At 40.2% G+C, this 26,320-nt stretch overlaps 1 long non-coding RNA gene and 1 pseudogene across 1 annotated transcript; one reads left to right on the forward strand and one right to left on the reverse strand.

The window, feature by feature from the left end:
• On the forward strand, window positions 1-26,302 carry LOC139036691 (uncharacterized). The gene is made up of 3 exons (XR_011489524.1): window positions 1-95; window positions 1,346-1,441; window positions 25,536-26,302. It is a non-coding gene; the product is annotated as an uncharacterized lncRNA (long non-coding RNA).
• LOC110145822 (large ribosomal subunit protein eL33 pseudogene) lies at window positions 11,712-12,146 on the reverse strand (annotated as a pseudogene).
• Window positions 26,303-26,320: the final 18 nt, after the last annotated feature.

A 26,320-nucleotide genomic window follows, 5' to 3' on the forward strand; every position in this document is an offset into this window, starting at 1 on the left:
AACTCAGAAAATGCCAGTGGGTGTGAAGAACAGGAAAAGGCCCCAACAAAAACCTGCTCCCTCTCTAGTCAACAGACCAAGACAGGAGCAAGCTGGTAAGATAGAAACTTGCAGACAAAAGAAGTTTATATCCTAGCCAAATTCCCCAGAAGAATCTGTGGTCCCACTTGCACTCACACCAGCAAAGGCCCAGTGAGGAGCCTAAATTTCCCCCTGTGCAGGCTGCAGTGAGGTACCCCAATACCCCGCCATTGTGATGCAGGAGGGCCAAGACTTTCTTCCCCACCTGCTAGTGATGAGGCCTCCCCTGGGCCCCTACTCATGTATTTCACATCAGCTGAAACCATGTGGAAAGCCTGCCTTTCCACCCCACTCAGCAGTCCAAATGGGGCTTCTCCTTGTCCCTGCTGGGATGATGTTGCAGGACACCGAATAGGAGTCAGGACTTTGACCATGGACCATAGGTAACAAGGCTACCCCAAACCTGTGGGGTCAGTGGAGATCCAAACTGGAGGAGACCTCCCACCTCTGCCCATCAGTGAAAAGGAGCACCACCCCTGGGTGTTAGCAGAGGTCAGTGAGAAACTTAAGACTTCCTACCTCCACCTGGCAAACTGGTGTCAGAAAAAGTCAGTGAAAATCTAAAATTTAAATAAGTTCTAGACTCTCATAATATAGTGCAAAACAGCCCACATTTCAGTTGAAAAACAGTCCTCATCCCAAAAACCAGGCAGTTTGTAAAATGCAGGAAGAAAAAGACTATCCCTAGATGCAACATCAAAATGACAGAGATGTTAGAACTATCTGACAAAGATAAAGCAGTCATGATAAGAATTCTTCAACAAGAGATTACAAATATGTTTAAAACAAATAAAAGATAGCCTTAGCAAACAAATGGAAAATATCAGTGAAGAAATAAAACCCATAAAGAAAAAAACCAAGTGGGAATATTATAACTAAAAATACAATAACTGACATAAAAACCTCAGTGGATGGGCTCAACAATAGAATTAGGGAAATAATTGAAGGAAATAATCAATAGATAGAATACAAAATAATAGAAATGACCAAATCTGAACAAAATGGAAACAGACTGAAAAAATAAATAAAAAGCAACTCAAAAACCTGTGGGGCTGAACAAAAGAGCTAACATTAGTGTCATCAGAGTCCTAGAAGGAAAGGAGAAAAAGGGTAAAACTGAAAGAGGACTTGAAGAAATAATTGAAAAATGTTCACTTCTTACTCAGGTCTTAAGGACCCCAACCTCTGAGGAAGACACTGTTGAAAAAGACATGTCTTTTTTGAATTAGTAAGCGAATTCCATGTATTTGTGTTTCTTATAAAGCTGTAATTAAAAGAACACCTGTAACTTCAGAGTGCCAAGAAGCTTGAGGAGTTGGATTACTGCATTGTTCCTGCAATTCTTCCAACACGCAGTTTAGTAAGTGATACCTTAACATTAAATTTTAAGCCTTTGACTTTTATTTCCTCCACACTTTCCAAGGTTTAACAGACTTGGGGACGTTTAGCTTGTGTCTTTGTTTTTTTGTTTTTGTTTTTTTTTTTTTTGGCTGCACTGGGTCTCCAATGCGGCACTCAGGCTTACTTGTTGCCCCAGGGCATATGAGGGCTTCCCTGGTGGCTCAGAGGTAAAGCGTCTGTCTGCAATGCTGGAGACTTGGGTTCGATCCCTGGGTCAGGAAGATCCCCCGGAGAAGGAGATGACAACCCACTCCAGTAGTCTTGCCTGGAAAATCCCATGGACAGAGGAGCCTGGTAGGCTACAGTCCATGGGGTCACAAAGAGTCGGACATGACTGAGCAACTTGACTACTACTTTACTACGGCATATGGGACCTTAGTTCCCCAACCAGGGGTCAAACCTGAGTTCCTTGCCCTGGAAGGTGGATTCTTAACCACTGGACCCTCAGGGAACTCCCTAGCCTGTATCTTATCTCTCACAGGCTGGAACCACTTTTGTCTTTCTTTCCAAACAGGTTTCACCTCAAGCACATTCTAGTACATATCATGTCTTTATTCAAATTAGAAAAAGACATCCCTTTTTCAAGTAAAAGAAGGTACTATATTATATATTTCTTAACAATAATAATTAAGACAAACATACAGAAGCACCTGATGCCTCCCATAGCTGAGAGCCTTTTGTGTGACCTGATACCAGGGCTGGAGCAGTATTCCTAAATGAAGAATGTCTTGTCTCCAGAACCCAAAAAGGTCACCAGTCACTGTGCTTCCTTCTTTGTGGTGGAGGATGCAAGATGCAGTAATTAGTCTTTTACCTTGGAGGAGATACCGTGGCATGCCCTGCTTAATGGATCCCATAGAGCCTTACTTAAGTGGCAGTTTCCTGAATCTTCATAGGGTTTATTTCCCACCGTCTGGAATGCATGTCTTACCAAGGTCTCCAGTGTGCTAGCCATATCATGTTCATCTTGCCCAACCAGTATGATGTCAGCAGTGTAAAGGACCCTTGTAGCATTCTGCATGATGTGCAGATGGTCCAGTTGTCTTCAGACTACATTATGATAAAGACCAGGAAAGTTAACATAACCCCAAGTGCAAAACTTTAAGTGATTATTTTTGACCATTCTTTGTGAACTAGACCATTCTTTCTGATCCTCTTTTCAAACTGAAATGGAATTCTAATATGGGATTCACTGTATTAACAAATTAAAAAAAGAAACGATCATCTCAGTAGATGCAGAGAAAAAAAACATTTGACAAAATCTAACATTCATTCCCTGGTGGCTCAGACAGTAAAGAATCTGCCTTAAATGCAGGAGACCCGGGTTCAATCCCTGGGTCAGGAACATCCCCTAGAGAAGGGAATAGCAACCCACACCAGTACTTTTCACTGGAGAATCCCACAGACAGAGGAGCCCCATGGGCTACAGTCCATGGGGTTGCAAAGAGTCGGACACAGCTGAGCAGCTAACACACACATGCAACATTTTGTTCTTGATGAAAATTCTCAGCAAACTAGGATTAGAATGGAAATTTCTCAGTGTGATAAAGGGCGTCTATAAAAACCTAACAGCTAATATCAAACAGAATGTTTCTCTCCTAAAATCAGGAACAAGGCAAAGAAATCCACTCTTACCAATCTTGTGCTGCTTTGATCCACAGGTTTTTGTTTTTCACCAAACTTGGGGAGTTTTCAGCCCCTGTTACTTAGTACTCAAAGTTCTATCAAGTGCAGTAAAGCAAGAAAAAGAAATTTAAAAAGAAAGAAAATGCTTAATATTGTAAAGGAATAAATAAAATTATCCCTATTAACAGACTATATAACCATCTATGCAGAAAATTCTAAGGAATCTTTTTTTTTTTAACTCCTAGATCTAATAAGCAAGTTTAGCAAGGTCACAGATTTGAGATCAATATACAATATTCAATCCTACTTCAGTATACTAGCAATGAAGAACTGGAACATGAAATTTTTGAGAATAGTAAGTGTATTAGTTTGCTAGAGCTGCCACAGATAGGTAAGTAAAAGAACAGAAATTTATTTTCTCACAGTTCTGGGTATGAAGTTCAAGATCAAAGTGTTTGAAGTTTGCTTTCTCCTGTCCCATCTCTCCCTGTTTTATTGATGGACGTCTTTTCACTGTATCCTCACATGGCCTTTTCTCTGGGCATACACATCCCTGGTATGGCTCCCTCTTTTTATAAGGACATGAGTCATATTGAATTAGGGCCCACCCATCTGACCTCATTTAACCTTAATTACTTTTTGAAAGTCTTTATCTTCAAATACAGTGACAATCTGAGATGTGTGTGGGAGAGGACTTCAACATAATAATTTGAGGGGTACAGAGTTGAGTTCATACAGTACCATTTACAATAGCTCCAAAGAATGAAATGATTTGATATTAATCTAGCAAAACATACAGAATCTAAATGCTCGAAACTACAAAATGCTAATGAAAGGAATCAAAGAAGAATTAATAACAGGAAGAGCAATATATTTAAGATATATATTCTCCCCCAAATTGGCCAATAAATTTAATATAATTCAAACCAAATTTCCAGGCTTCCCTGCCTGGAACGGTAAAACTTCTCTTGCTCAGACGGTAAAGAATGCGCCTGCAATGGGGAGACCTGGGTTCTATCCCTGGGTCAGGAAGATCTCCTGGAAGAGGGCATGGCAACCCACTCCAGTATTCTTACCTGGACAATCCTCATGGACAGAGGAGCCTGGAGGGCTCCAGTCCATGGGGTCACAATGAGTCAGGCACGACTGAGTGACTAAGCACAGCACAGCACAAACCAAATTTCCAGCAGGACTCTTTGTAAGTACGAAAGTGAGGTCGCTCAGTCGTGTCCGACTCTGCGACCCCATGGACTGTAGCCCACCAGGCTCCTCCATCCATGGAATTTTCTAGGCAAGAGTACTGGAGTGGGTTGCCATTTCCTTCTCCAGGGGATCTTCCCAACCCAGGGATTGAACCCGGGTCTCCCGCATTGCGGGCAGACGCTTCACCGTCTGAGCTACCAAGGAATATAGAGGGAATTCTCTGGTGGCTCAACAGTAAAGAACCCACCTGCCAATGCAGAAGACAGGAAGATCCCACACGCCATCGAGCAACAAAGTATGCGCCACAACTATTGAGCCTATGCTCTAGAACCCAGGAACCACTGAGCCCATACGCGGCAACTACTGAAGCCTGCACCCTCTAAAGCCCATGCAACTAGAGAAAAGCCCACACAGCAGTGAAGACACAGCAGAGCCAAAAATAAATTAATTAACTAAACTGAATTATTTGAAAAGTGTATTGTCAACTAAAACAGATGCACAATGTACTGCTAGGGAGACAGTATCTCAGATAGCTCTGAGAGACTGCTCTGAGGAGACTGAGGGGAACAGTCAACATATATGATTTTGGTGAAGGAGTTCAGGGCAATCAAGTGTTTATTTTACAAAAGATTTTCTGCTAGTCACAAGGAGCTGAGGTCATCATGAAGTGATTTAGTGCTTTTCGAGATATGAGGAGATGCATGTATTGGAATCATGAAATCAGTTCCTGAAAATATCTATCTAAAGACCTGTTCCACAAGTTTTCCTGGAGCACAAAGTGTTCTCCACCCTGAATTCCCTTCAGGATGTGCTGAAGATCAACAGCTGCACCAGCACAGGATTCAGTCCCCACAGAGGGACAGCAAATGCCCTCTGCTCCTGCTGCTGCTAAGTCGCTTCAGTCGTGTCCACTCTTTGCGACCGCATAGACGGCAGCCCACCAGGCTCCCCCGTCCCTGGGATTCTCCAGGCAAGAACACTGCAGTGGGTTGCCATTTCCTTCTCCAATGCATGAAAGTGAAAAGTGAAAGTGAAGTCGCTCAGTCGTGTCCACCTCTTTGCGACCCCACGGACTGCAGCCCACCAGGATCCCCTCTCCGTGGCAAGAGTACTGGAGTGGGTTGCCATTGCCTTCTCCGGCAAATGCCCTCAGCAAGCACCAATTTGTAGTTGGCAGGGTCTCCTCCTGGTAATAAATTTGACCACACTTTGGGAGACATTTCTTGGCCATTTTGTCCCACGTTGCTAGGAAGACTCATTTGTAGTTCTGGAAAAGATTTTGCTGATAGGCCACTCAAAGTGCTATTACTGGTCTAGACCTTAATAGTCAAAGATCTCTGGACACCTGTTTTCTAGTTATGGTCCAGGAAAATGTTGCCCCTTGTTGCATCTTCTCATATCTAGAGTTACACTATTATAATCATTGGTCATATAGAGAACTATGTATTTCATCTACTGCTGCAAGTTGCTTAGTCATCATTATTTTCCTTGAAGGTTCAGTTACATACCTGGTAATGCAAAAAACAATAATCTTGTAAAACAGGCAAAGTATGAATAACATAGCTAGCAGTATTATTAAAGTCATAAGTGAGAATTCAGCCAAGAACTTCCATTAGATGTAGCCCAGTATGTTCTTAGGTCATCTTAGTCTATTCCGTACCAATCTGGATTATGTATTATTTTTAGGAAAATTATATATTGACACTGTCCATAAGGTACCTAGCTTAGTTTCCTCATGTTACTAGGCTGATTATCCTTAGTATAATTTCATTGGTCCCAAAATAAAGGGGGGGGGGGGCTTAAAACTTAAATGACCGCAGCCTGGTGTTAACCATATAGGTCCATCCCATAATTGTGGGAGGGTTTTTTTTTAAGTAGATGAGAGGTTACAGTTTTTGACTGAGACCTAACTCGTCATTCTGATTGAGTTTTGGTTCAGTTCCGTTACTCAATCATGTCCGACTCTTTGCAATCCCATGGACTGCAGCACACCAGTCTTCCCTGTTCATCACCAACTCCCGGAGCTTGCTCAAACTCATGTCCATTGAGTCAGTGATGCCATCCAACCATCTCATCCTCTGTCATCCCCCTTTCCTCCTGCCTTCAATCTTTCCCAGCATCAGGGTCTTTTACAATGAGTCAGTTCTTCACATCAGATGGCCAAAATATTGGAGCTTCAGCTTCAGCATCTGTCCTTCCAGTGAATATTCAGGGCTGATGTACTTTTCAGGACTGATTTCCTTTAAGATTGACTGGTTTAAATGACCCCCAAAAAAATTAGAATCTATGGCCAGGGTCAGAGCTGGTATAATTAATTGGCCAAGTAAGAGAATCCCATCTAGTAACATCATGAATAAACAGAAAAGGACTGAACTGTCTTTCTTCTAAAATAAATTTCCTAGGGACTATCCAATCAGAGCTTTAGAGTGGAGAAATCCACCAAGGTAATTTAGAAGTATTAGACCTTGGTAACTGGCCACAAACCCCACAACTGGGTTGAGTTTTTAAACTAGCATAGGACTGAATCCATGATAGAAAGCATTTGATTTATATGCAAAGATCCAAGAAGTCAAGAAAACATTATAAATGATCATACAAATCAGGTCCAGCATCTTGGGCAAGTTGGCTACTTCTGATGTTGTCCTCTTCTCATCTTCGTGTGCATGTAGCTCCTCCTCTACTCAAGCATCATTTTTTTAAAGTGAGTTTGAGATCAGCAGTCCTCTCTACAGTTCAGTCTGGTGCAGGGGCCCTTTTTAAGTGGGAAATATGAATCCAAGAGTCAATTTCCCTTCAGTTTCACCGTGCATGAGCTAGTTAAGAGTACCTGATAAAAAGTCCTTCCATCCAGGTTGGAGAATATCCCTTAAATTATCTTTTTCCAGTCTTGGTTGCAGGTCATGAGGCATCTGATCTTTATTCAAAGATAGATTACTGAGATAAGTTTCAGTAACAAACTTAGAATGTCCTTAATAATTGAATTAAATTTTACTTTGCTATACCAAAACAGCAAAGAACTATCCAGGAAATGATTCTCAGTAGATACAGACCTCCATTAACAAACTGAGATTTAACATTAATTGAAACTTTTTTCTCCCTAATATTACCCTCATTTTTACCAAATATAACCAAATTAATACTACTTTTTTTGTAAAATAAGTCTAATTTCAATAAACTTGGTCTAATGATTTATATAACCCTAATTGGTCATAGACTTTTCCTTTTGCTTTGCTGAAGATTTTATGAAGAGTCTCACACTGAAATTTAAAAAAAAAAACACCTCTCGGGGCTAGGAAAGTCATGTCAAGGGTGATAGTTTATGGTGAATGGTGTTGGATTTGTGATCACCGAAGAAGAGAACTTAGCTTTGGGACCAGAGATGAGGCTGCAGGCTCTCAGAGCTTTTTGTGGCAAAAGTTTTATTACAGTGAAAAAGGGATTGGGAAATCTTTTGACATAGACATCAGAAAAGGACAGAGAGTGCTCCACCTGCTAGTTTTATCAAGGCCTTATATACTTTTTCAATTCAGTTCAGTTCAGTTCAGTTGCTCAGTCGTGTCTGACTCTGCGACCCCATGAATTGCAGCATGCCAGGCCTCCCTGTCCATCACCAACTCACGGAGTCTATCCAAACCCATGTCCATCGAGTCAGTGATGCCATCCAGCCATCTCATCCTCTGTCATCCCCTTCTCCTCCTGCCCCCAATCCCTCCCAGCATTAGGGTCTTTTCCAGTGAGTCAACTCTTCGCATGAGGTGGCCAAAGTATTGGAGTTTCAGCTTCAACATCAGTCCTTCCAATGAACACTCAGGACTGATCTCCTTTAGGATGGACCGGTTGGATCTCCTTGCAGTCCAAGGGACTCTCAAGAGTCTTCTCCAACACCACAGTTCAAAAGCATCAATTCTTCGGCGCTCAGTTTTCTTCACCATCCAACTCTCACATCCATACATGACTACTGGAAAAACCATAGCCTTGCCTGGACGGACCTTTGTTGGCAAAGTAATGTCTCAGCTTTTCAATATGCTTTCTAGGTTGGTCATAACTACCTTCCAAGGAGTAAGTGTTTTTTAATTTCATGGCTGTAATCACCATCTGCAGTGATTTGGGAGCCCCCAAAAATAAAATCTGACACTGTTTCCACTGTTCTCCCATCTATTTCCCATGAAGTGATGGGACCAGATGCCATGATCTTGGTTTTCTGAATGTTGAGCTTTAAGCCAACTTTTTCACTCTCCTCTTTCACTTTCATCAAGAGGTTTTTTAGTTCCTCTTCACTTTCTGCCATAAGGGTGGTGTCATCTGCATATCTGAGGTTATTGATATTTCTCCTGGCAATCTTGATTCCAGCTGTGCTTCTTCCAGCCCAGCGTTTCTCATGATGTACTCTGCATATAAGTTAAATAAGCAGGGTGACAATACACAGCCTTAACGTACTCCTTTTCCTATTTGGAACCAGTCTGTTGTTTGATGTTCGGTTCTAACTTGCCTCCTGACCTGCATACAGGTTTCTCAAGAGACAGGTCAGATGGTCTGGTATTCCCATCTCTTTCAGAATTTTCCACAGTTCATTGTGATCCACACAGTCAAAGGCTTTGGCATAGTCAATAAAGCAGAAATAGATGTTTTTCTGGAACTCTCTTGCTTTTTCGATGATCCAGCAGATGTTGGCAATTTGATCCTGGTTCCTCTGCCTTTTCTAAAACCAGCTTGAACATCTGGAAGTTCATGGTTCACGTATTGTTGACGCCTGGCTTGGAGAATTTTGAGCATTACTTTACTAGTGTGTGAGATGAGTGCAATTGTGCAGTAGTTCAAGCATCCTTTGGGATTGGAATGAAAACTGACCTTTTCCAGTCCTGTGGCCACTACTGAGTTTTCCAAATTTGCTGGCATGTTGAGTGCAGCTCTTTCACAGCATCATCTTTCAGGATTTGGAATAGCTCAACTGGAATTCTATCACCTCCACTAGCTTTGTTCATAGTGATGCTTCCTAAGGCCCAGTTGACTTCACATTCTAGGATGCCTGACTCTAGGTGAGTGATCACACCATTGTGAATATCTAGGTCATGAAGATCTTCTTTATACAGTTCTTCTGTGTATTCTTGCCACCTCTTCTTAATATCTTCTGCTTCTGTTAGGTCCATACCATTTCTGTCCTTTATTGAGCCCATCTTTGCATGAAATGTTCCCTTGGTATCCCTAATTTTCTTGAAGGGATCTCTATTCTTTCCCATTCTGTTGTTTTCCTCTATTTCTTTGCATTGATCGCTAAGGAAGGCTTTTCTATCTCTCCTTGCTATTCTTTGAAACCCTGCATTCAGACAGGAATATCTTTCCTTTTCTCCTTTGCTTTTCACTTCTCTTCGTTTCACAGCTATTTGTAAGCCCTCCTCAGACAGCCATTTTGCTTTTTTGCATTTCTTTTCCATGGGGATGGTCTTGATCCCCGTCTCCTGTACAATGTCATGAACCTCCGTCCAAAATTCATCAGACACTCTGTCTATCAGATCTAGTCCCTTAAATCTATTTCTCACTTCCACTGTACAATCATAAGGGATTTGATTTAGATCATACCTGAATGGTCTAGTGGTTTTTCCTACTTCCTTCAATTTACTAACAGTAGAAAGGTCTTACTAGCCCCACCCCTACAACATATATTTTAAGATAACAGGATTAGTCAGAAGGTTCTTAAGAAGGAGAAATATGTCCTGGAGCAAGACACATTGTTGTTATATAATCATTAGCATGGAGTTTAAGGAAAAGCATACCATTGAGTAAGATGAGTTGTTTTGTTGTGTAATCGTTAGCTCTGGACTTAAGTTAGTCTTAGAAGAAATAGATTGTTGCATAACAACTCAGAGCTTAAGAAAAAAAGTCTTATGTGACTAAGAAAAGCAATATAGAAAAAAAAATTTGTCCTTTTCTCCTTCTCGGGGGGCCCCAAACCCCTTTCCCCTCCTCCAGGGCCCCGGACTCCTTATCAACCTACCTAGGAATTAACTCTCTCAAAGGCTTATCACAGATTTCACCTAAGACATGGAGGTAAATTCCTCCCTTCTCAAGGTCTCCAAAATTCCTTGAAATTTCTGTACCTGTTAGTGAGATAGCCTTCCGAACTTATCTGATAAAGCTACTGGAACCTAGTAGTTTCCAATATCTGGAGGTATCAATAGAGATAAAAGGTAAATGTTTTAATTTTGCTTACAAAAGTATATAATTTTACCAAATTATCATAAGTCATAATTAGTTTGAGGGAAAGGTTTTCCTTATACCTGGAAAACACAGATTCAAACCAGTAGTTTTTCAGATAGAAACCATAAAAGTTATAAGCATATTCACCAGTTCATTCAGTCCTTTCGTTCATCTTTGTGAAACCATCAGATTTTCCATTAGAATTCTTTGATTTTTTTACCCAGCTCAGCATTATGGTTTAAAAATCAGAAACTTATATTTATACAGAAGTCCTTTCTATAAATCTTAAAGAGGAAGCGTGTTTACAGAAGCATCATGATAAAACCATAACTGTCTATAATGACAAAAGACTTAAGGCATGCTTAAAATCTGAAACTTGGTTACTACTGTGACAACACTTTAAGACAGTAACTAGAATTATGACTGATAGTATTTTACCAGGACATATCAGAATGTTAGGTACTCCTGTAATTTCTAGGATATCTATATTAGTAACATTTACCATACTATCTAGGTCTTCCCAGTGGCACTAGTGGTAAAGAACCTGCCTTTCAATGCAGGAGATGTAACAGATGCAGGTTCGATCCCTGTGTCAGAATGATCCCCTGGACAAGGAAATGGCAACTCACTCCAGTATTCTTGCCTGGAGAATCCCATGGGCAGAAGAGCCTGAGGGCTATGGTCCGTAAGGTTGCAATGAGTTGGACACGACTGAAGTGACTTAGCACACGTGCACCATACTATATAGCCTGAGGAGATTTTTTAGTCATTTGACAATACTTCCCATGCAATTCAACATACCAAATGAACTTAATTAGTTTAATGTCTCTCTTTGGGATGTTTCAGGTGTCCTCCGAAGCATCCGAAACTTAGCTAGAAATCAGAAGAACTTTAATTAAAATTTGATATTTGGGAAGCTTGTCAAAAAGTTTTAAAACACTTGGTTAAATAAGATCAGTCATTATGAGACAATACTTATTTCTTAATCAAATTAACCAGAGATCTAAAATCACTTAAAAGCAGAGATTCATATAATCTGTTATCAAAAATGGCATTCAGAAAACTCTCCTCTGAGCAGAAAGAAAAAACCAAATCTAAGCCTTAGCTTATTACAAACAAGATTTGTTTACCCAACTAAACTCAGTCCAGTCTCAGGAAATCCTGATCATGCATAACCCTTTTCACTATTTTTTTATTGCTCACACTTTCTTTTTTTTTTTTTTTCAAATCCACACTTTTATTTATTTTCAAGAAGTTTAAATCCTCGAAGGGTACAGCATCACATGGATTCTGTGTCCAATGGCCTTAGCAGGAAGGTTACTTCGGAATTTGGCACGAACCATGCCACTGTTTCCATGAGCTCGAGTTATCTTTCCCCAGATCACTCTGGTTTTGTTAGGTTTTCCACCAGGAGTTACTGTGTTGTTCTTTGCTTTGTACACATAAACACATCTCTTGCCTAGATAGAATTCAGTTTCATCTTGAGCATATACACCTTCAATTTTCAGGAGAGCAGTGTGTTCCCTTTGGTTCCGTAGACCCCGGTTATAGCCAGCAAAAATGGCCTTGGACCACAGCCTTCCAGACATATTTATCGTCTTAGAAGTCCCGTTCCCAGCAGGCCTCCACAGGGTCCAAGATGGCTGAAAGAGCTGCTCACACTTTCTTTTACTGAAAACATGTATTATAGTTTTCTTAAAGTTTTCCACATTGAGTTACTTTTCTTGTTGACATATTTGTAACAGATAGAATAAAGTCTTATTTGACCATACTAACACATACATCAACAAACAAGCATTAATACCAAGTATTAATTTGCTACTGAATATTTCCCAGTTCATGTGAACCTGAAATTCACTTAGCTTAGTTTCTCCTGTATTTAGAATTGTTTGATTTGTAAGTGCTTACTTTTCTTTAGGCCAATTAAATTATAGCTCATTTACAATCAACCTCAGCAATATTATCCAAAGACAAAGACACACTGAGACATACATAAACCAGACAGAGATCTCACAGTTTTCCTCTTGAGATTTTAAATGTTTCTTTGCCTTTTTAAAAACTTGAAGTTCTACTAATTTGCCCAAGGCTGAAGTCTCAGGCAAAAGAGGACTGTGTTTTCCAAGGATATGATAACAGTTAACTTCAAACTTTCTCCTAGGCATATTTTTGTTTAACAAGCTAGTTTTCTCTAATTGTACATGCAAGAAGAACCAGTTTTGTAATTTCAAAAAGATTTCATTTTAACCAGTTTTCTCCAGAGTCTTACTATCATGGCCATACTATCTTTTTTCCCCTGTGGTCATGGTATCATAACCAAAATTTCAACATTTGCTCAAATTGTCCCTGATAACAAGGAGAGACTGGTCCCCAGCATGGATTATTCCTCCTGAGAGGTGGGTCCATTTTCCCTCCTTGTGGCTACAAAGATATGATATTTTTAGGCCATTTTTCTTTGTCATTGGATCATAACTATAGGCTGACCAGTCAATTAAAGTTTTTCCCAAAATGTTCCCGAGTTGGGTGTGGAACCTTAGAGGAAGCACTTCACATTTTAGCTTGAGCAGTTTGTACCAGATATCTGCACACTCAAATCAATCTGCATGTTCAAACCAAAGTAACCAAACCAAACCAGAACCTAACCAGCTAGAAGTCACACTCCAAATAAAACAAATGGCAAAAGCCAAATGGCAAAAAACGCCTCAAGAGGGTAACAAAGAGATGCCCAGAAGTCAAAAGTCAAATGGCATAAATACCCCAAAGTTGACTTCCCAGTCCCACTAGACCTGTAACCTGGCAGAGTCAATGCTAGTGTCCTTTTTTAGTTCTGATATAGTTTCAGGCAATTTCTTACTGGTTTCTTGGAAAGAAGTTACTTTATTGTTTCCTCTTTTAGAACTTTCTAGATACCAAAGTAAGCATTCCATTCGGTCTGTCTGCTTTTACAGCCAGCTTTTTCTAACTACATGTGCAAAAATATCAATTTTGGAATATCAAAAGAACCTCAATTTGGACATTTTAGGTTGAGATCTCCTTTAGTGTAATTTCCCCAATTAAGCACGTACTTGCAGGTTTTCTACGTGCATAACCCTGACTGTAGTGTTAGGGCTGCTTTCTGATACCCCCTGTTTCTGTGTTTGAGAGGCTCTATTTTCCATTTTAAGTTGAATTTGTCATGGATGAAATTCACTCTTCACTTTTATCCTGACAAATTTTATTAAGGCACCCGAACTGAGGGAAAGCATCAGATCAGCCTCTTACCTAACTACTCAGCAAAGACCACTCAGTCTCCTACAAATGAGCAGCCCCTTGGTTTTTTTCAACTGATTCCCCTCCCCACTACTTTTCCACTGGGTGGGTATTCCCTGGTATCTTCCCAAGCAGTCCTCCACCAGTATCTTTCAACTGGGAAGGTATTCCTCAATGTCTTTCAATTAAGCCCCACTCAGTGTCTATACCATGAGTGGGTATGCCCTGGTATATGTCAACTGAGCCTGCCCCCTAGTGTCTTCCAACTGGAAGGGGGCAAATAACCTGCTCCACTATCAAATAAAATTCAGGATTATCAACCAATATGGGAGATCTGAGAACCAGGAGAGACATAACTAAACTCATCTGGACTCCCTGAGGAGGTGGATAAGTGCAAAGGGACACTGCTGATATCAAAGTTCTGGTTCCTCATAGAGCCCAAGCAAATGAGGAAAGTCCACTCTGAGTCACTTCACTGGTCAGCATAACTGCCAACTAAAAAAAGATGCACAATGTGAGAGCTTCCAGTTAAGTTTTATTTGTATCAAAACGAGGACTGCAGCCTGGGAGATAGCACCTCCGATAGCTCTGAGAAATTCCAAAGAGGTCATGGGAAAAGTCAATGCATAGGACTTTGATGAAGAGGGAATTCAATGTAATCAAGCACTTATTTTACCAAAGGTTTTCTGCTAGTCACAAGGAGCTGATGTCATCATGAAGGGATGAAGGGATTTAGTGCTTTTTGAGATATGAGGAGATGCAAGGATTAGGATCATAAGCCAGTTCCTGAAAATATCTAGCTAAAGACCTGTCCCACCAGTTCTCCTGGGGCACAAAGTGTTCTCCAACCTGAACTCCCCTCAGGGTGTGTTGAAGATCGACAGCTCCAGCAGCACAGGATTCAGTCCCCACAGAGGGACAGCAAATGCCCTCCACAAGTGCCTATTGGCACTACATATTTGTAGCTAAGAGTACACTGAAAGGTAAAGAAACTAGAATAGCCAAAACAATTTTGAAAAAGAAAAACAAAGATATAGGATTCACATCAACCAATTTTTGTAGAGTTTTTAAATTTCGTTTTTTATTTGTGGTAATATTTAGCACTGTAACCATTTTTAAATGTACTGTTAAAGATGCTGTTAAAGTGCTGCACTCAATATGCTGGCAAATTTGGAAAACTCAGCAATGGCCACAGGACTGGAAAAGGTCAGTTTTCATTCCAATCCCAAAGAAAGGCAATCCCAAAGAATGCTTGAACTACTGCACAATTGCACTCATCTCACACCCTAGCAAAGTAATGCTCAAAATTCTCCAAGCCAGGCTTCAACAGCATGTGAACCATGAACTTCCAGATGTTCAAGCTGGAATTAGAAAAGGCAGAAGAACTGGAGATCAAATGGCCAACATCTGCTGGATCATTGAAAAAGCAAGAGAGTTCCAGAAAAACATCTATTTCTGCTTTATTGACTACACCAAAGCTTTGACTGTGTGGATCACAATAAACTGTGGAAAATTCTTAAAGAGATGGGAAAACCAGATCACCTGACCTGCCTCTTGAGAAACCTGTATGCAGGTCAGGAAGCAACAGTTAGAACTGGACATGGAACAACAGACTGGTTCCAAATAGGAAAAGGAGTACGTTAAGGCTGTATATTGTCACCCTGCTTATTTAACTTATATGCAGACTACATCATGAGAAATGCTGGGCTGGATGAAGCACAAGCTGGAATCAAGATGCCAGGAGAAATATCAATAACCTCAGATATGCAGATGACACCACTCTTATGGCAAAATCGTAGAACTTAAGATCCTCTTGACGAAAGTGAAAGAGGAGAGTGAAAAAAACTGGCTTAAAATTCAACATTCAGAAAACTAAGATCATGACATCTGGTCCCATCACTTCATGGCAAATAGATGAGGAAACAGTGGAAACAGTGACAGACTTTATTTTTTGGGGCTCCAAAATCACTGCAGATGGTGACTGCAGCCATGAAATTAAAAGACACTTGCTCCTTGGAAGAAAAGCTATGACCAGCCTAGACAGCATATTAAAAAGCAGAGACATTACTTGGCCAACAAAGGTCTGTATAGTCAAAGCTATTGTTTTTCCAGTAGTCATGTATGGATGTGAAATTTGGACTATAATGTTGAGCACTGAAGAATTGATGCTTTTGAACTGTGGTGTTAGAGAAGACTCCTGAGAGTCCCTTGGATGGCAAAGAGATCCAACCAGTCCATCCTAAAGGAAATCAGTCCTGAATATTCACTGGAAGGACTGATGTTGAAGCTGAAACTCCAATACTTTGGCCACCTGGTGCAAAAAACTGACTCACTGGAAAAGTCCCTGATGCTGGGAAAGATTAAAGGTGGGAGAAAGGGACAACAGAGAATGAGATGTCGGGAGCCAAGAAGAGGACAAACGAACGCCCCGCCCATGACAAGGCTCTGGGTAAAGGTCATGGACCCAAGGAGGCCATGAACCCAGGGGAATCTGAGTCCAGTAGGCTCCGGGACACTCCCTATTCTTGCTATATGTGTCTTGTTTGTACTAATACTCTTTCTTGGAATTCTTGGTGGTTTTTCGCTGTTCCTAGTAGACCTCGGGGAAGGTCCCAGGGACATCTCTAGGGTGTAAACGTCTGGGGGCTTCCCAGAAGAGTTAGGCTTACTCTGCCCCCAGGGAGATGGGAACCATATGAATAACCTGGTATGCGGGAGGTATTTAGATTTAGGCCATTTATAGATATGTGGGATTTTATATATAGGAGGTATATTAGGGAATATGGAAATAGATTAGAAGTTAAAACTGCTTATAAATGTGATTATGAATCCCATCCCTGGACACGCAAACACCATTAGATTTAGTTGTAAGTTTAATAACCACACAATGCCAAAATTCTCATATTGTGGAGTAAGGGTTAAGGCAGCTGCGACGCTGCTGCTACTCCATTTCCCCTGCCCATGGTGTACCTGGGAGTACACTAGGAAGTAGTGTTAGTGCTATAGGTATCATAGGCGGCTGTGTGAAAATAGAATGAATTATGGCTTGTAGATTAAATAGTAAGCAAGATATTGTAGTATGTGTATAATATAAAAGTTAAGTTTTTCATAGTAGGTAAAATTATAATAGAAGCTATAGTGGTTAAGTGATTGATTATACTGTAAAACTGTTAAAATATTTTTTGCCTGTAGCTATGTGTTTCTTTGTAGCTAACGTTTGTCTATTCAAGTGAAGCAGTGAAGCAAGAAGAACGTTTAAACCTGAAAACAGAGTGGGCTAAGAGGTCCAAAACAATCCTTGTCACGCGCCACTAGGGACGGAAGATTTTGTACCCTGGGAAATTATGTCTTGGAAAATATCCCCTGACTTGTTTTGCTGATCTAAGGGGGACGTCATCTGGAAAGATCTGAAAACAATAATTCGTACCTTGGCCCCAGTAGAAAAAAAGATACATAAGGTGTTAGAGAAAAAATAAAGTAGAAGAAGTTTTTCCACTGCCAGTGTGTGTGTGTGTGTGTGTGTGTTTGTGTGTGTGTTTGCATTCGCCGACGCCGCTCATCCCAAGGGTTCCCTGGGCCAGCGAAGGCTGGACCCCCGCAATGAGATGGTTGGATGGCATCACTGACCTGATGGACATAAGTTTGAGTAAGCTCCGGGAGTTGGTGACGGACAGTGAAGGCTGGTGTGCTGCAGTCCATGGGATCGCAAAGCTTCGGACATGACTGAGTGACTGAACTGAACTGAATATTTATCACTGTAATCATTTTTAAATGCACAGTCAGTGGCATCAGGTACATTCACAGTGGTGTAATGCTAGAAATATTATCTATTGGGTTAGCCATAAGATTCATTCTTTTTTTTTTTCCTGTAAGATGACTCTAGTAGTGCTCAGATGCCATCTAAAAAGGCATCTGAAATGCAAAACAAAAATTGTGCAGTGTATGAAGAAGGTGCTATGATAGATCAAAAGTGTTTGAAAGCGGTTTGCGGGGCTTCCCTGGTGGCTTAGTAGTAAAGAATCTGCCTAATAATGTAGGAGATGCAGGTTTGATCCCTGATGCAGGAGGATCCCATATGCTGCAGAGCAGCTCAGCCCGTGCCCTACAACTACTGAACCTGTGTTCTGGGAGCTGTAACTACTGAAGCCCGTATACCCTAAAGCTCATGGTTCACAACAAGAGAAGCTACCGCACCACAACTAGAGAGCAGCCCCCACTAGCCGCAACTAGATAAAAGCTCACACAACAAGGAAGACCCAGCACAGCCAAAAATAAATAGATAAGTAGGTAAAATTATTCTTTAAGTGGTTTGCAAAGTTTCATGCTGGAGATTTCTCCCTGGATGTTGCTAGATAGTAGGGTAGACCAGTTGAAGTTGTTAAGGATCAAACTGATGCAGTAATTGAGAACAATCAATGTTATACCACATGGGAGATAGCTGACAAACTCAAAATATGCAAATAAAGCACTGAAAATCATTTGCACCAGCTTGGTTATGTTAATCACTTTGCTGTTTGGGTTCCATATAAGTTAAGTGAAAAAAAACCTTCTTGACCTTATTTCCATATCTGATTTAAATGTAATGAAAATGTCCCATTTTTCAAACAAATAGTGACAGGTGATGATAAGTGAATACTGTGCAATAATGTGGAAAGGAAGAGATTGTGAAGCAAGAGAAATGAACCACCACCAACAGAAGACCAAAGACTGGTCTTCATCCAAAGAAGGTGATGTTGTGTATATAGTGGGGTTGGAAAGGAGTCCTCTATTATGAGCTCCTTCCAGAAAACCAAACGATAAATTCCAACTGCTCCCGATCAGACCAACCGAAAGCAGCACTTGATGAAAAGCCTCCGGAATTAGTCAACAAAAAATTCGTAATCTTCCATCCAAGTAATGCAAGACCAAATGTTTCTTTGATTACCAGGCAAAAGCTGTTACAGCTTGCCTAGGAAGGTCTGATTCATTCCCTGTATTCACCAGACATTGCACCTTTGGATTTCCATTTATTTCAGTCTTTATAAAATTCTCTTAGTGGAAAAAATTTTGATTCCCTGAAAGACTGTAAAAGGCACCTGGGATAGTTCTTTACTCAAAAAGATAAAAAAGTTTCGGGAAGATGAAATTATGAAGTTGCCTGGAAAATGGCAGAAGGTAGTGGAACAACATAGTAATATGTTATTTAATAAAGTTCTTGGTGAAAAGGAAAAATGTGTCTTTCATTTTTACTTTAAAACTGAAGGAACTTTTCGGCCAACCCAATATTTCCAGAACTTTTTCATCATCCCAAACAGAAACATGTACCCATTAAGTTATAGGTCCCATTCCCCTTACCCCCAATCCTTGGTAATCTCTCTTTTTTTTTCTTTAAAATTTTTACTAATTTTTATACACTTTTTAAAGGTATTCCATTTACAGATATACAAAACATTGACCAATTCCCCCATGTTGTACAATATACATCCTTGAGTATATTTCACACTCAACAGTTCATACCTTTCACTTCCCCACACCTATAATGCCCCTCCCCCACCCAATGGTAGCCAGTTTGCTCTCTGTATCTCTGAGCCTGCTTCTTTTATGTCATATTCACTAGTTCATAATATATTTTTTTAGATTCCACATGTAAGTGATATCACATAGTATTTATCTTTCTCTGACCTGTTTCACTTCACATAAAGCCCTCCAAGTCCAACTGTGTATCTGCAAATGGCAAAATTTTGTTCCTTTTTTGGCTGAGTAGTATTCTATTATATATATACATACCACATCTTCCTTATCCCTTCATCTGCTGACAGACACAATTTGGTTTCTTGTTTTGGCAATCGTAAATAATGCTGCTCTGAACACTTTGGTTCGAGAGTCTGTACCTATGGCTGGTTCACGTTGAGGTTTGACAGAAAACAACAAAATTCTGTAAAGCAATTATCCTTCAATAAAAAAATAAAAAAAGAAAAGATAATTTTGGGGTTTTTTTATATATATACCCAGGAGTGGAAATGCTGGGTCATATAATAGTTCTATTTTCAGTTTTTTGAGAAACCTCCATAACATTTCCCACAGTGGCTGCAACAATCTACATTCCCACCAACACTGGGATGGTTCGCTTTTCTCCGCTTCCTCACCAACATTTGTTATTTGCGTTTTGTGTGTATGTGTGTGTGTGTGCATGAGTGTTCTTGATGAAAGCCATTCTGGCAAATGTGAGGTGATATCTCATTGTGGTTTTGATTTGTAATGGTGAGCATTTTTTCATATGCGAGTTGGCCATCTTCATTTCCTCTTTGGAAAAATGTTTATTCAGTTCTTCTGCTCATTTCTAAAAATTATTTATCTTTAACTAAGGATAATTGTTTTACTTTCCATTTTTTCAATATTTATTTTTACTTAACTGTGGTGCCAGGTCTTAGTTGCAGCACTCAGGATCGATTAAGTTGCAGCATTTGAACTCTCAGCTGCAGCATGTGGGATCTAGTTCCCTGACCAGGGATGGAACCCAGAGCCCCTGCATTGGGACCTCAGAGTCTTAGCCACTGAAACAGCAGGAAAGTTTTGTCTTCCTTCTTTTTTTTTTTTTTATCAAGTTGTTTATGAGGTAACCTCTATTCTACTTTCTGTCTCTATAAATTTACTTGTTCTGGTAACTTCTATAAGAATTATATAGAAACATATAATATTTGTCCTCTTGTGCCTGGCGTATTTCACTTAACATGCTTTTTGTTAACGAGTTTTGTCTTTATTGACTCATATCAGAATTTCATCCTTTTTATCACTGAGTAATATTCTATTGTGTATATACTACATTTTGCTTATTCATTCATTTTTTGATGGACACAGATTATGTCTGCCTTTTTGGCTATTGTGAATAATGTTGCTATGAACATTTGTGTATACAAATTTGTTTTGAGTTCCTGCTTTAAAAATTTTTTTGGATATATACTTAAAAGTGGAATTACTGAGTCATTTGGCAGTTCTATGTTTAACTTTTAGAGGAACCACTAAACTCTTTTCCACAACAGCTGTAACATTTTACATTACCCTTGTATATACATTACCTTTGTATATTACTAGCAATACACCAGGGTTCCAATTTCTCCACATCATTGCCAAAACTTATTTTCTACTTTATTGATGATAATAGCCATCCTAACGGGTGTGAAGGGCTATCTTGTGGTTTTGATTTGCATTTCCCTCATGACTAATGATGTTGAGTATCTTTTCATGTACTTATTAGCCATTTGCATATCTTCTTTGAAGAAATGTATTCAAGTCCTCAGAGAAGGAAATGGCAACCCATTCCAGTATTCTTGCCTGGAGAATCCCATGGATAGAGGAGCCTGGCAGGCTACAGTCCATGGGGTCGCAAGAGTTGGACACGACTTAGTGACTAAATCATCACCACCACCATTCAAGTCCTTTGCCCATTTTTGAATTAGTTTTGTTGAGTTGTATTTGTTGCATTAGTTTTGTTGTTGAGTTGTAGGGGTTCTTTATGTATTCTGTATATTTTTCTGTAAATATTTTCTCCCATTCTTTGTGTTATCTTTTCAGTCTTTTGCAGTGTTCTTTGATGTACAAAAGTTTTAAATTATGACAAAATCTAACTTATCTATTTTTATCTTGTTGCCTGTGCTTTCTATCATATCCAATAAATCACTAACAAACCCAATGTCATGAAGATTTCCCCATTTTCTTCTAGTTTTATAGTTTTAGCTGTTTAGATTTTTTTGTCTTTTTTTAAAATAATATTTATTAATGATTTATTGGCTGCATTGGGTCTTTGTTGCTGAGTACAGGCTTTCTCTAGTTTCAGTGAGCAGGGGCTACTCTTTGTTGAGGTGCCCAAGCTTCTCACTGTGGCGGCTTCTTTTGTTGCAGAGCACAGGCTAGTCAGCAGTTGTGGTGCACAGGCCTAGTTGTCCCAAGACATGTAGGATCCCCCAAGACCAGGGATCAAACCCTTGTCTACTGCATTAGCAGGTGGATTCCTAACCAGTGGATCACCAGGGAAATCTGAGATTTTTTTAAACTCAATTTTTAGGTAATTTGTATATATAGTATAAGATAAGGATCCAACTTCATTTTTTTGCATGTGCAAACTACCCGATTATAAAATGTGTCATAAAGCTACAATAGTCAAGACAGTGTGATATTGGTGAAAGAATAGATACATACCAATGCATAAGACTAAAAATTCCAGAAATAGACCCACACAAATATGGTCAACAGATTTTTAATAAAGGTATGAAGGCATTTCAATGGAGAAAGAACAGTCTTTTCACCAAAAGGTGCTGTAAAAAACTGGATCTCCATATGCAAAAAAAAAAACAGCCTTGATTTATATCTCACATATATATAAGTTAACTCAAAGGGATCATAAACCTAAATGTAATATGCAAAACTGTAAAACTCATAGAAGAAAATATAGGAAAAAATCTTCAGGATTTTTGATTGGTCAAAGAATTCTCATATGGGACACAAAAAGTACCATCTACAGAAGAAAAAACTGATGAACTAAACTTTATCAAAAGGTAAAACTTCTCTGCAAAGAACACTAGCAAGAGAATTAAAAGATAAAGCAAGAGACTGGAGATAAAATTTGCAAGTCATTTATCAGATAAAGGGTTTATATCCAACTCTCAAAACTCAAAAATAAGAAAATAAATCGCCTAGATTTTTAAATGGATAAAAGAACTCTTTTTTTGGTCTCTTATACATGATGAGCCACTTTTCTCCTGCTGCTTTCAAGATTCTCTCTTTAGGCTTGCCTGGTGGCTCAGTGGTAAAGAATCCACCTACAAATGCAGGAGAGACAGGTTTGATCCCAGAAAGATTCCACATACAGCTGAGTAACTGAGCCCATGCACCATAACCTTTGAGTCTCAGCTCTAGAGCAGCATGGAAACTACTGGAGCCCCCTCCCCGCTCCCCTGCCAGAGCCACCACAATTAGAAGGCTGCCCACCACAACTAGAGAGTACCTCTAACTCCCCGAAACAAGAAAAAAGAACATGCATCAACAAAGACCCATCATAGCCAAAAATAAAATAAATAAAATTATATGTAAAAAAGAAACCAAGCAAATGAAAAAATTCTCTTTGTCTTTAGTTTTTGATGGTTTGATATGTGCAGATGCAGATCTCTTTAGGCTTATCCTGAGAGTTCACTGAGCTAAAACAAAAATGTAAGAACAGAAATATGATCTAGTGGTTGCCTAGAGTTGGGATGAGAGGAGAGTCTGAATACAAAGGGCAGCATGAGGAAATTCTTCTTTTTAAAAAAAAAAAAAATTCTGAAATAAATAAATAAATATTCTGAATTTTCCTCTGGTACTTTTTACAGCTTTACTTTTTGCATTTGTTTTTGTATGAAGTAGGGTCTTAATTTAAATTTTTTTTTTCTTCTATTTCTTGACAGCGCCTTGCAGCATCTTAGCTCCTGATGCGTGCTCAGTTGCTAAGTTATGACCAGCTCTTTGCAACCCCATGGACTGTTTAGCCCGCCAGGCTCCTCTGTGGAGTTTTCCAGTCCAGAATACTAGAGTGGGTTACCATTTCCTTCTCCATTAGTTCCCAGACTAGGGAGTGAGCCTGGCCCTCTGCAGTGGAAGCACAGTGTCTTAACCAGTGAGCTGGCAGGGAATTCCCAGGAGCTCTTTTTTGTCTGCGTCTACACCGGTGGTGGGGCCTCTCTGGTGGCTCAGGTGGTAAAGAATCTGCCTGCAGTGCTGAAGATCCGGGTTCATTCCCTGGGTTGGGAAGATCCCCTGAAGAAGGAAATGGCTACCCACTCTGGTATTCTTGCCTAGAGAAATCAGCAGAAGAAGGAGCCTGGCAGGCAATCGTCCATGGGGTTGCAAAGAGTCAGACATGACTGTGCTACTTTCACTTCATTTCACATGCTGGTGATTACAAGAATCTTTGTGCTTGACTCATTGAAGTATACCTCCAAAAAGTGGACTTTATTATATACAAAATTTTAATAACTGAAAATGGATACTTTTTAAGTACATAAAATGTTCACACAAAGTTTAGCATATATTTTTAAGTGAACACCAAAGTATTCTCACCAGGTAATGAAGAAGAATGTTACTAGCATTTCAGAATCCCCCTCCCTCCATATTCTCCTCTTTGATTGTTGCTGCATTGATCCTTCTAGAATCAATCACTATCCTAACTTTTATCATAATTGTATCCCTGCTTTTATTATTTCATGCCACCATAAACAATATAGTTTTATTTTATTTTCCTTTTGTGTGTTGCTTGTTTCACTCAAAATTGTTTTCGTGAGAGTCATTCATGATGTGTATAGTGGTTGTTTTCCTTCCTGTATACAATTTCATTTCATAAACGTACCATATTTTATTCCTCCATCTACTCTTGATGGATTTTGGGGTTGATTCCAATTTGAGTCTGTTACAAATAAAGCTGCTATAAGAATATATGTATCTTTTTGTACATGTGCAAGGATTTCCCTATAGTATATAATGTATACCCAGGAATGCCTTCAGTTTTACTAGATTATGCATCTTCATATTGTCATGTATGTCAATGTAATGCAAAGACAAATGGTACAGACACAAACAAGGTTTAGGGTTAGGATTGATCATGCATACAGTGCCTCAAAGTTCCATTATCCAAAAGATGGCTCGCTAGGCCAGGTAGGGCTGATCTTGCTGTTAGAAGAGCAGGAGAGGGGCCCCGTTCTCCTGCCGCTTAGCATGTGTATGAGGAAAGTCGATGGCACGTTAGAATCTCTTGACCACTACATAACAGAGGGAGTTCCCTGGCCAAGGAAATGTCTTGCTAGAAGCGGGGGAAACCCAGAGCTTGAGTTCACATGCCATTTCAGTTATGCTGAACTAGCTGTTTCTAGCATACCCAAGAGAGAAGGGAAAAGATTCACTGGAAACATTCAGCCTGGGTGTGTTCAGTTATATGATTATATAATATCCCTTTCTGTTTCTGTAAACTAACTTTGCTCTGAAAGTTGCTTTCAGGGTAAAGTTTCTTTGTCTGCTTTGTCTTTAACTTTCTTTGTCTGCTATGAAGATAGCCACTCCTGCTTTACTCTGATTAATATTTGCATGATATATCTTTTTTTATCCTTTTACTTTCAAAGTGCATATATCTTTACACCTGAAGTGTTTTTTTGTAATATATGGTTGAGTCATTCACTGTGTCAATAAGCTGTCCACTTATGTGTACTTTTCATTATACATATTAAACTTATAAAACTAATTTTTTAAAAAATGTTTTGCTGCACAAGAAGCATTAGAAGTGGGGAGAAAAGGAGCGGGGAGATGGGAGGTGTGGCACTAAATCACTCGTGGTGATCTGAGATTGACAATGAGAGAGGGACAGAGACAAGGACAATACAACAGCCCAGCACTAGGCAAAGCTTACATGATAGGCTACATGGATGTCTTTGTGCCATAGTTTGCTTGTCAGTATTTCCCCCATTCCTGCCCTTGCAAGCTCTCCTCTTAATTGCAGGGGGCTTAGGAGTCTGGAAACTACATTTTATGGGCTCCTTTGCAAACTAGGTTACAGCTAGATTGGACTGCACAGTGGACTTCTTATGTTGGAGATAGAAAGCGGAAGGAAGGAGGCAATCTCTCTGTCTCCAGCCACAACAGGCAACCACAGGTGATCACAGGTGGCTATTGGCAGTCACAGGTGATGGTGGGTCCAGCACCAAACACAGGCTTATGAAACCAGACCAAGGATATTATCAGCTTCCTGATTTCTAAGTTAAACTCCCTTCTCCCTTTTCTTCATCCAGCTCTTTCAACATCTTTACATCCAAGGTCCAGCATTAAATTCCCTTCTTCTTGAGATCCCTCGAATGGACATGACTTTGAGCAAGCTCCAGGAGGTGGTGATGGACAGGTAAGTATGACATGCTGCAGTCCATGGGGTCACAGAGTCAGACACGACTGAGCGACTGAACTGAACTGAACTACCTGCAGTTGGTTGTTTTTCTGGCAAGATAACTGATGGATGCACAACTTCTCCTTGTCTGAAAGAAACGAATCGCATCCCATCATTTACCAGGATTCTCCAGAAGGGCTGGTGAAGCAAACCCAAATGCTTTTGGCTGTGCTCTGTTTTTCTCCCTGGAGCTCTCCCTGTCTGGGCGCCCCCACACCGCCTCCCATCTACACTCTGAGAACTGTCGCCTCTACTGCATCCTGACTGACCCTCAGTGCTGTAATTCCACTCCCATGTGTGCAACTCCCCTGTCTCCACTCCCACAGCAGCCAGCCTCGCCTGGCACGCCTGTCCCCTCTCTCAACTGGGAGCCCCAGGAGGTTGAGAGGCAGTGTTTGCCCTTGACTCCTTGCGTGGTTGGCACTGAGGAGGTGCTTACAGAATGTTTCACAGCACAAGTGGCACCTGCCCCAGAAGCTGATGAGTTGGTGAGATGAGTGGCTCTGCCAAGCCCAAGTTCAGGAAGAACCCAGGTGGGCTCTTCTTTCCATACTATTTTTCCAGAAGTTAACTGATGAGAGTAGCCACATGTTTGCAGAATAAGATCAGGGAAGAGGGGAAGTTGAGGCCTGGCAC

The sequence above is a fragment of the Odocoileus virginianus genome, chromosome 9, assembly GCF_023699985.2.
Source record: "Odocoileus virginianus isolate 20LAN1187 ecotype Illinois chromosome 9, Ovbor_1.2, whole genome shotgun sequence".
NCBI classification, from domain to species: Eukaryota; Metazoa; Chordata; class Mammalia; order Artiodactyla; family Cervidae; genus Odocoileus; species Odocoileus virginianus.